This window comes from Lygodium microphyllum, chromosome 10 (genome assembly GCF_053477565.2).
Source record: "Lygodium microphyllum isolate KBCC chromosome 10, Lygodium_microphyllum_v1.1.10, whole genome shotgun sequence".
NCBI classification, from domain to species: domain Eukaryota; kingdom Viridiplantae; phylum Streptophyta; class Polypodiopsida; order Schizaeales; family Lygodiaceae; genus Lygodium; species Lygodium microphyllum.
The window spans coordinates 40,922,412-40,933,347 of NC_141144.1; the positions used below are offsets into that span (position 1 = coordinate 40,922,412).

The 10,936-nt window shown below is 41.7% G+C and overlaps 1 pseudogene; it reads right to left on the bottom strand.

Annotated features, from left to right (window-relative positions):
- Positions 1-4,351: 4,351 nt before the first annotated feature.
- Positions 4,352-4,894, bottom strand: LOC148029920 (putative pentatricopeptide repeat-containing protein At3g28640 pseudogene; annotated as a pseudogene).
- Positions 4,895-10,936: the final 6,042 nt, after the last annotated feature.

Genomic DNA, 10,936 nt, shown 5'->3' on the forward strand with positions numbered 1-10,936 from the left:
TACATCATCAATAGAAACCCTGACATTAGGACAGGCAGCATACAAATCACCTGCAGTGTTATTGGCTGCTCTCATACGCCACCCAATGCAACATAAGGCACCTGTTTCTCTCCAATCTTTACCATCGTCTCTGTAGTTGCCCTAGCCCAATGGCTCCGCGAAAAGTGACTACACGGTATCATGACAGGCTCATCAATTTCAGCATAATGCATAGGCTGAACCTTCTTCTCCACCTGCGGAAAAATAGAAGCATTCTCAACCATAACCTCATCCTCATCCTCATCCAACTCCCCAATCAAAACTCCCTGTGTATCAGTGGTAGACAATGCATGTCTTTTCCTCTTTAGGACCTCCTGAAACTAATCCTGAAACTCTCTTTTTGAGATGCCCAAAATCTCAAAAATATTGAAAGTCACCTCACTGCCAAGTATCTTATCATTAAAGATTTTCTTCATATCTATAGATGTCTCAATATCGGACATCAATCTGAACCTTGGCTGCTTTCTCTCTCTAGGCTCTTGCCTCTTTTCTCTCTTTTGAGCATCCTCCATCTGTCGATCTGGCCCTGGTCTTGAAGACGATCCTGCAGTAGGTGGAGTAACAAACTCACCCCCTCTAGTCTTCTTCGCTGCACTTGGATTTTCTTCATCCCTCTTACGCTTCTCCTCAACAAGTACATCTGCACCATGAGACTTAGCCAAATAAGCATAAATAGAGTACATGTCAACAGGCGAGTCCCAACCTATCTCTGATCTGATGCTAGAGCCTGCACTAGTCAAAAAAATTTGCTGAATTTTCCCCTTGTTTGCAGTCTCCATAGCATAAGTCCATAATGCTGACTGAGTCTCTGATCCCTTCTCAATCTGGACTCCATATGCAGAAGCATCACCTCTAGCAGTCACATAAGAAGTACGCGCAGCCATGTCATCCACTAACTTCTTCATTCCACCTTTACCAAAGTTGGTAGCAAGTGGAGCTCCTGTCTCAGTCAACCAAATCTTACCATCTTGCCCCCAATATACCAAATTCTTCCTCCTTGCATCTTGAAAAGATTCACAATCCCTGCAATGCTGATGGTCCGTATTATCACACCAAATACATCTCCGATCTCTCTTAGGTGCACTAGGAGCACTCCTAGGCGCACTAGGAGCACTAGAAGAAGTAGAAGGCACAGTCGAAGCAAACTGCTCTTTCAACTTTCCCACCAACTCCGCTTTGACTGACTCTAGTGTCAAATCTGTTATGCCTTTGATTATGTCATCAAGAGAAGTAGACACCGATGGAGCAGATGGTTTTGGAGCAGAAGGTGTAGGCATCGGTCGTGGAACAGGAGGAATAGGTGGAGTGGAAACAGTAGGCACTGGCATAGGCCAAGAAACTGGCTGAGGAGGAGAACAAATAACAGGGATAGAAGCAGGCATAGGAGCTGATGATGGTGTAGGTGTCATGGAACCAATCTGTAGGTGAGTCTTCAATATCCTCCTCTTGGTCAAAGTCGAGACTGCATCCTGAGCATCTTGCCAATCAGTTTTAAGACCCATAGGCTTCATGCGATCCTCAAGAAGCTCACCCAATTCTTCTTGAAGAGCAGGATCGGCAGCTTGCAAGAAAAGCTCAACTTTTTCAACATCCAATGCTCTTTGTTCAATGGCATCAAGCTGACTATACCTCTCCTCAAATTCTCGCATCAACTCCGAAGCAGCTAGACCTTTGTTTGGCATGTAGACCCACTCTCGGAATGACCGCCGAGTAGCCATACCAAAGTCCTCAAGGAAATATTCTTCTTTCAGGGCCTTCTTAAAATCTTGCCAATGTGTATTTTGAATAAAAAGATCAGTCACTTTTGCCCTCAAAGCGGGTGTGACAAGACGAAGGAAGTACTTACTCATAAGTCCAGCTGGAACTCTGAAAAACCCCATCTTGATCTCATATGTCTTCAAATATGCTGAAACATTACGCCCGTCAAATAGCTTCTTCTCATTCTCAACTGCTTCAATAGCCTTAGTCACGCTGCTTGCATTCTCCTACTCCGAATAGAGTTGCCTTTGCTGAGACAACTGTTGTTGATGCAATTGTTGTTGCTGCTGCATATACAATTGTGTTTGCTGATTTTGGAGCTGCATATACATGGACATATTCTGCAAAACCTGCTTTAGATCCTCTGTTGAAGTACTTGACGCAGCAGTCATTGATGGAGCTGAAGTAGACGTAGCTGGAATTGTAGAAGAAGCTAAAAGAGAGGCTGAAGTATCTCCCATCCTGAAATTTCTACGACGCTTTCACGTCGGGTTCACCAAAGATGTCGAAGGGTTTGCAAAAGCAGAGTCGTGTCTACAGAAGACCTTGATAAATATCAAGATGGAAGATCAAACAAGTGAATCATCCAAAATCAGAGTTATCATCAAACTGGCCTTCAACTCTGAATACATTTAATAAAGTTAATCTGAAATTCTGTTACTCAGATCTGTTTCTCCAGCCTTACTATCAGTACCAAATTGGTTGCTCTTACAGAAACACCAAGAAGAATATCTTGATCATTGCGATTATAATGATGATTTAGTTCTGATTTATGATGATAAAGATGATTCAGTTACAGAGATCTGTCCTATAGGCCTGTAAATGTATCATGGAAAATAAAAGATCCTGTTGCTGTCCAACATGGAATGGGTAATTTAGCATCTGTATATACAACGAACATCTCTGGAATTGTGACACAATAACTGTCACACTATACAATGTAGATTGCTGAAATCCTGGTACTGTATGTAGTTTGTGGGAAGAGATTTGAAAGAATGGCTTCTTTTCAATGGCTTGTAATTCACTGAAAAACAGAGGAGTTCCATTCTCAACAGTAGCTGACTTTGAAATGAAGGGAGTAAGAGAGATCACTCTACTCGATCATCTCCAATATGGATGACACATAGTTTTCCAGCCTCCAGCCTTTGCCAGAACAATCAGAAGTTTCCTGATTTCATTATGATTACGGAACATTTTTGTTTTCTCTGCATTATGTAGATGCAGAGCTTGTAGCGCTGCAACCTCTTTCAGACTGACCGTACAAAGCAAGAGCCTCCACAAAAATAAGTCTCAGTATCATACCCACAAAGAGTTTGGGTTGTTTCAATTGCTAAGAGAAAATGAGAGCTAATGCAGTTCCCAGGAAGTCAAAGAAAGGAGCGATGGTGTCTCCATTGAATTCAGTGGTAGACATATTTCATTTCCCTTTTCTCACTTGCTCCTTAGTGAAGGCGCAAAATCAGTGCAGGGTTTCTCACTTGCTCTGCCTAACTATTAGTTCCTTGGTGGCAATGATGATGAGAATGTGTTCTACACGTAGTAAAAGACTGAGAATATCATGATTCCTTGAGATTCTCCTCCACTATAACAGCAGATTTCCTGAGAACTTTTTTACAGGATCAGGATTCAAATCCTTTTTCCATCGATGCAAGTCTTGAACATCTATCTAATCTGGGAAGTATTCAGCTCCCTCTCTGGTTTACCGTTGTTGCCCATTCAAGCCTTCCACAATAATTTTCAAAAAGCATCAGCTTCAGCGAATGCAAAATTTCTAGCAGGCTAGTGTTGCATTCGGTACGAGTTGAATTCGTATAGTTAAGGCTCTAGCAAAGCGATCATCTTCAACAACCCACAGCTCTTCCACAATCCATAGTATTCAATCCTTTTCTACCGTTCATTTTCAAGACCTCATCTTGCGTTGTAGTTTCGACCTCATAGCATCTGTTCCTTTTCAACATCCCATTGTTTTAGTAGTTCTACGATTTCCTGTTTCTCCTGCGTATACTTGTTGGTAATTGCGTTGAATCGTGCCAATACTTCTCTGTATTCCGCCTCGAATTCACGAACTTCTTCCCCCTCCAAGCAGCCTACAACACAGCCCCTCCATGAATCTCCTGATTGTGATTGGTCGAGATTTTCCTTCTGAGCCGTAGCAGCCACAGAAGTATGCGTCTGACGATGTAGTGTTAAGGACAGTTTGACTCGATCTCCTAAAACGTCTTTGGAATTCTTTAGTGTCGACAGCAACTTTCATTGAGCTCAAATCTTCAGCAAAGATGGATTAATCGTCCGTGGCGGATGGCTAGTGATTATTTTTCCATGGAAGCTTGGAGGGTGAATTTTCTCTGCGATTCACACAGACCAATGAATCATTTTCTCAAGTAGGCTTTTCAATGATGCTTTTTCTTCCTTCGTCGCTCATCTGTCGTCGATTCCCCTTCAATGCTTTCTTCCTTCCTTTCCTTAATCTGTCGAATCTTCCCTGCTTTTTTTTTTGAATCAGCTTTTTCCCTCCCTTGTTTTTAGCCACCCTTTTCTTTCCCTTTCGATAGGATTAGTGGCCCTTTTCTTTAGCTCCTATGCTAGCACAAGCTTTCAAGATGCTAACAAAGGTGACACCGTCCGGAGAGACACCCTCCAGTTGCATTCGCTCAAAACATTTAAGTGCTTGGCCACCATGTCCATATTGGCTATAGCCTGCAATTAATACACTCCACAACACTACATTACGAAGTGGAAGCTTGTCAAACACATCTTGTGCTCTTACAAGCAAGCCACATTTGACATATACATCAACCAATGCCGTGCCAACAGCCACATCTTTTTCTAGCAACCCCTTCATAGCAATCTCAGTATGAATTTCCTCAACCTTTTCTGTGGCTCCTATGCTGCCACAAGCTTTCAAAATGCAACGAAAGGTTACTGCATTTGGAGATACCCCATCAAGTTTCATCCACTCAAAATGCTTCAGTGCTTCTTCACCATGCCCATGTTGTGTATAACCTTCAATTAGTGCACTCCAAGAGACCAAATTCCGGAAAGGAAGCTTGTCAAACACATATTGTGCTTTTACAAGCAAGCCACATTTGCCATACATATCCACCAATGTACTTCGACTTGCATCTCTTGGAATTAGTTTAGTACTTCCTCACAAAGCCCATAATCGACATATCTTGAAATAAGTGTAGCCCATGAGATTGCATCTTGAGTTACCAGTCTACCAAAACTCCCTGTTTTTCTCCGTCTTCAACATAGAATGAAAGAGCAAACATAACAACTAAGTATGTACAAAGTATCAAATCACACACACAACTTTCAGGTGGTTTTCACACCTCGAATGTGCAGCAATACGACAGCGCCACTGAGAGAGGCTGATTTCAAAGGCTGAAGCAAAGGTGAAGAAGCAAGGTTCAAGCAAGCAAGCCACGGGTAAGAAGCTCTCCCATTCTTCCACTCTCTCTCTTGGATAGTGCCTGTGGAGGCACCGGAAGGAGGGTCGAGCAAAAATCTCAGATTGTAGTGAGATTTGGTGTGCGCCAAGAGCGCTGTGTATTCTGCTGATTATCCTTTTAGGCTTTCCCGTAGTTATTTTGGGCATCTGAGGCCGTCTCAGGCCCCGATTTAGAGCCGCAAGGTTGCGGACAACAGTTTCAGGGTACACTGTGACTTCGAATGTATTGACCGAAAGTGGGTACACAGGTTATAGATTTTAGATTTGTAAGTTCAAAGGTGCTTACCAGCAAGTAAACACAAGGTTTATCTGCAAACTGTTGCAGATTGCATGTATTATTGAGCAGATAGTGAAAAAGGCTATCTGGTGTATTACTGTGCACTACAGGTCGAAGGTTGTAGAAGATTTGCTTACTGTTTGGTATTAATTTTGTGATAATGGTAGAGAACAGTGGAAGCCCCATCATGGAGAAGCTTGACAAGAATAACTACCCTTCATGGAAGTTCCATGTCACAAACTTTCTTATTGGAAAAGGCCTCTACGAGTTTGTTTCAGGTGAAGAAAAAGAGGCGGAGGTGAGTGATCCTCCAACTGCAGAAGAGACAAAGGCACGAAAGGAATGGAATGCAAAAGATAAAAAGGTCATGTATTGGTTGTCTACAATAATTGACAATAATATGCTGGGACACATTAGAAATGCACAAAATTCATATGTAGCTTGGACCATACTTGAAAGTATGTTTTCTGTAAATATAAAGGCACGAAAGATTCAACTCAAGCAAGAGTTAAATACATTGAAGACAGGGAAGATGTCTATCAATGAGTATGCACTGAAGGTAAGGAGCATTGCAGATGCCTTAGCAGTAATTGATGCAATACCCGATGATGATGATTTAGTGTCGTCTACCTTGGGTGGACTTAACAATGAAAAGGCTTGGAAGTCTTTTGTAACTTCCGTATATGTTAGAAAGCCATTTCCAGATTTTGATGAGTCAGTCTCCCTTATGATCACTAAAGAGATCAACATGCAAAGTGAGACATCTCAAAGAAGTAGTGAACAGATCCAAGCTTTCTACTCTAGTTCAGGAAGGGGACATGGCAAGTTCTCTTCAAGAGGCCGTGGTATAGGACGTGGTAGTGACAACCAGCAAAATAGACTTAATCAGCAATTTGGCGATATGCAGGTTTTAGGAGGTCCTGGTAACTTTAGAGGCAGGGGAAGCTATAGAGGAAGAGGTGGATGGAAGAACAGAGGTTCTAACAACTCTAGTATTGTGTGTCACTACTCTAGTAAAACAGGTCATATTGCATCCCAATGTTATGCTAAGAAAGATGATATCCGTAGTGGTAAGTTGCAGCAAGGAAACTATGCATCATCTTCACAACAGAATGAAGACAAAAATGAATAACTGTTTGTTATACAGCATATGTTGAATGATGTTACAGGAAAGGGAACACATGATGATGTTTGGTATGTTGATTCAAGTGCATCCAATCATATGACCAGCCATGCAGAATGGTTTGGAGAGATGCAGGATTTGCAAAATGCAGGTTATGTGGAGACGGGTGATGATTCATGTCACCCAATTTCACATATTGGAAAAGTTCCCCTGTCCTTGCATGATGGTAAGACAAAGAGTCTTTTAGATGTATTACATGTGCCATCTATAACAAAGAACTTGGTGCTAGTCGGTCAAATGGTAGAGCAAGGGCTGCAAGTCAGATTTAATGCAAAGGACTGCTTTGTAGAAGACTCCAATGACAAGTGCAGGTTGGTAGCAAAGGGAAGTAGAGTTGGACGTATGTTTACTCTAGATGCTGGAATTCCTACTATGAATGCTGATATGTATGCTAAAGGAAAAGTGTTGTAGCAAATATTGAAATTTGGCACAAACGCATTAGACATGAAAATGTACAAAGGCTGAAATTAATGCAGTCCAAAGGGTTGGTTACAGATTTGCCTACATTTAGAGTTGTAGAATTTCATAAGGTATCTGAAGCATGTCAGTTTGGTAAGCAGGTAAGACAACCCTTTTCACATGACAGAGATGTAAGCAGAAATATCCTTGATGTTGTGCACACAGACATTTGGGAGCCTACACAAAATGTATCTCTTGGAGGAGGTAGTTCATACTTTGTCACATTCATTGATGATTGTTCTAGAAAGCTGTGGGTATATTTTATGAAGGAAAAGAGTGAAGCATTTGAGCACTTTAGAACTTTCAAGGCTGTAGCTGAAAGAGAAACATGCTTGAAAGTAAAGTGCTTGAGGTCAGATGGAGGGGGAGAGTACCTCTCGAATGAGTTCAGTGATTTTCTGAGGTCTCATGGGATAAAGAGACAGTTCACATGTAGATATACCCCACAGCAAAATGGGGTTGCAGAAAGGAAAAACATGCATATTGCAGAAGTTGCATGTGCCTTGATGGCTGCAAAGAATATGCTTAAGCATTTCTGGTCTGAGGCTATTCATATTGTTGTTTATATTATGAACAGAACTCCCACAGCTGCAGTTCATGGTATGACCCCCAAAGAATGTTTTACAGGTAAGAAGCCTGATGTCTCACACTTGAAAGTGTTTGGCTGCATTGCATATGTTCATGTGCCAGATGAGTTGCGGAAGAAACTGGATCCAAAGGCTGAAAAGTGTGTCTTTATTGGATACTCTTTAGAGCAGAAAGGGTATCGATGTTATAACCTTGTCACATGTAAGTTCAGAGTGAGCAGGGATGTCATCTTTGATGAAATGAGCAGTTGGTATGCATCTAGTAGTGATGCATTGGATGATGATGATGATCATGACACTTATGTGCAGGCTCAAAATTATGGACTCTTAGTGGACCAGAGACATCATCTGGTAGTCCTTGGTTTGGGAGACTAAGGAGTACCTCTACATCTTCGGGTGCATCTAGTAGCACTACAAGTAAAGACAAAGGAAAGAATAAAGTGTTTGAAGGCATTGATGCAGTCCTTGATGGAGACTCCAGTGGCTCAGAGAGCTTGGATGATGAGCTTGGTATTCATTCTGTCAGGACACTAGGTGTACAGAGAGCTCATAGTAATGTAAAGGCTCCATTGAGTGATCTGGTGGTACGCAGATCTAGTAGGGTCAGATACCCTGTTAAAAGATTTGGTTTTGAAGGTTATGCAGCTCACCATTATGCTTATATGGTGAAACTAGTTGAGGATGTTGAGCCCACTTGTTTTGAGGATGTTGTTGGTCATACTCATTGGGATGCAGCAATGGATGAGGAGATGGCTGCATTAGAGGCCAATAAGACTTGGGATCTAGTATCATTTCCGAAAGGCAAGAAAGCTATTGGATGTAAGTGGGTTTATAAGATTAAGCACAATGCAGATGGTTCTATTAGTAGGTACAAAGCTTGGTTGGTTGCAAAAGGCTATGCCCAGACATATGGCATAGATTATGATGAAACCTTCAGTCCAATTACTAGGATGGCCATTGTCAGATGTGTGATGGCTTTGGCAGCAGCCAAAGGTTGGAGGTTGCAGCAAATGGATGTAAAGAATGCCTTCTTGCATGGTGATTTGCAATAAGAAGTGTATATGGATCAATCAGCAGGTTATGAAGATTTAGAGCATCCCATGTATGTGTGCAGATTGAAGAAGGCGCTCTATGGTCTCAAGCAAGCACCTAGAGCATGGTCTGACAAGATCAGAGAGTATCTTGTCAATATTGGATTTTATGTTTCTGATGCTGATCACTCACTTTATGTGAGAGAGGAAGATACAGGTTTGGTCATCATAGTCATCTATGTGGATGACTTGATTATTACAGGTAATAGTGATAGTGGGATTGCTGAAGTCAAGGATTTTTTGAAGAAGAAGTTTGAGATGAAGGATTTAGGTGAGCTAAGGTACTTCCTTGGCATTGAGGTGATCAGATGTGATGATGGTATATGGCTGTCCCAAAGACAATATGGCTTGGATATGTTGTCCAAGTATGGTATGACAGCATGCAAACCACTTTCAGTCCCATTGGAGCAGAATATAAAGTTGAGTGCTGATGTTGGGGATGAGATAGAAGACCCTACTATGTTCAGGAGGATAGTGGGGAGTTTGATCTACATGACCATTACAAGACCAGACTTGAGCTATGCTATTGGTCTTGTGAGTCAATTTATGCAAGTACCTAGAAAGCCACATTTGGATGCAGTCAGGCGCATATTGAGATATGTGAAGTCCACATTACATTATGGACTTTTCTATGAGGCAGGTATAGATATACAGGTGTTTGGATACATAGATGAAGATTCGGCTGGTAGTATGTCTCATAGAAGATCTACCAGCAGATACATGTTCTCTCTTGGTAGTGCAGTAGTTGCTTGGAGCAGCAAAAAGCAATCTACAGTTGCTTTGTCGAGTATAGAGGCTGAGTATAGAGGTGCTGTTGTTGTAGCATGTGAGGCAGTAAGGCTAAAAAAGTTAATGGCTAATTTGGATGTGCGGGTGGAAGGTCCAGTTGTCATTTATTGTGACAACATGAGTAGTATACAGTTGGCTAGGAACCCTGTGTTCCATGCCAGGACAAAACATATTAAGGTACACTACCACTTTGTGAGAGAGAAGGTAGTAGTAGGTGAGATTGACTTGGTGTATGTTAGCACACAGGATCAGATAGCTGACATCTTCAAGAAGGCATTGGGTACAGAGAAGCTTCAAAAGTTTTGAAGCTTACTTGGAGTTGCAAAGATGCAGTTGAGCTTGAGGGGGAGTGTTGAGATGACAAGCTCAACACATGTGGATATTGATGATGGACCGTCTGGTTAGATGGGTCCACATGTCTACACTTAGCACGTCGATGGTCATTATGACCCTCACATGGCCACTGACTCATTACTTATTATATTCAGGTTGTTACACCTATTTACAGCTAGCATAGTTATAGCGCCAGTCGACTAGTGTAGTCGGTTATGCATTATTTGAGTTAGTAGGCCACTTTCCTTTATGTTGTATCTTATCTGTACTTTGTGTACATTGTAAAGTGTATGGAAGAAGAAGAAAAAACCAGCAAGAAAACATTTTGGCCTCCATCTCTCTTCTTGTCTCTTGAGTGAGCTTCTCCTTGTGTATTCTGTGTGTGTTCAGCGCAGCATCTTGAGCAAGTCTCCACACCACGCGATTCTTGACAATAAAGACCTTGTACCATCCTGTCAATCCAAGAAAACTACACATTTCTTGGTGTCGGCCACTCCATAACGTCTCTGACCTTGGCCGGATCTACCGAAATTCCTTTCATTGATACAATGAATCCTTGATATTCAATCTGTCGCTCAAAAAATGCACATTTCTTGTTTTTGGGATAAAGCTTGTGTGCCCTCATTGTTTCAAGAACAATGCTGGTGCGCAGATCGGACGCAGGTAGCTCACGTAGTGAATTCCCAAAGGTCCCCAAGAACAAAGCACTCTACTTTTTAGCACAAAAACCAATGTGAAAGCAAGCACGACATAAGACAAGAGACAAATTGGGTTGAATCTCCCCCATGCCTTGTGTGTGCGCTTCACAAAGCATGTATTTAATATATATTTCCAATCTTTTTGCTCAAAAATAGCCCAATTACAAAAATATGACAAGCTTTTAGCTTTTGAGTTTGCTTTCTACCAAAAATAGGAAAATAAAACTAATGGACGGTGCCCAAAGAGTCTGGCACGCCCAATCTCAATGTC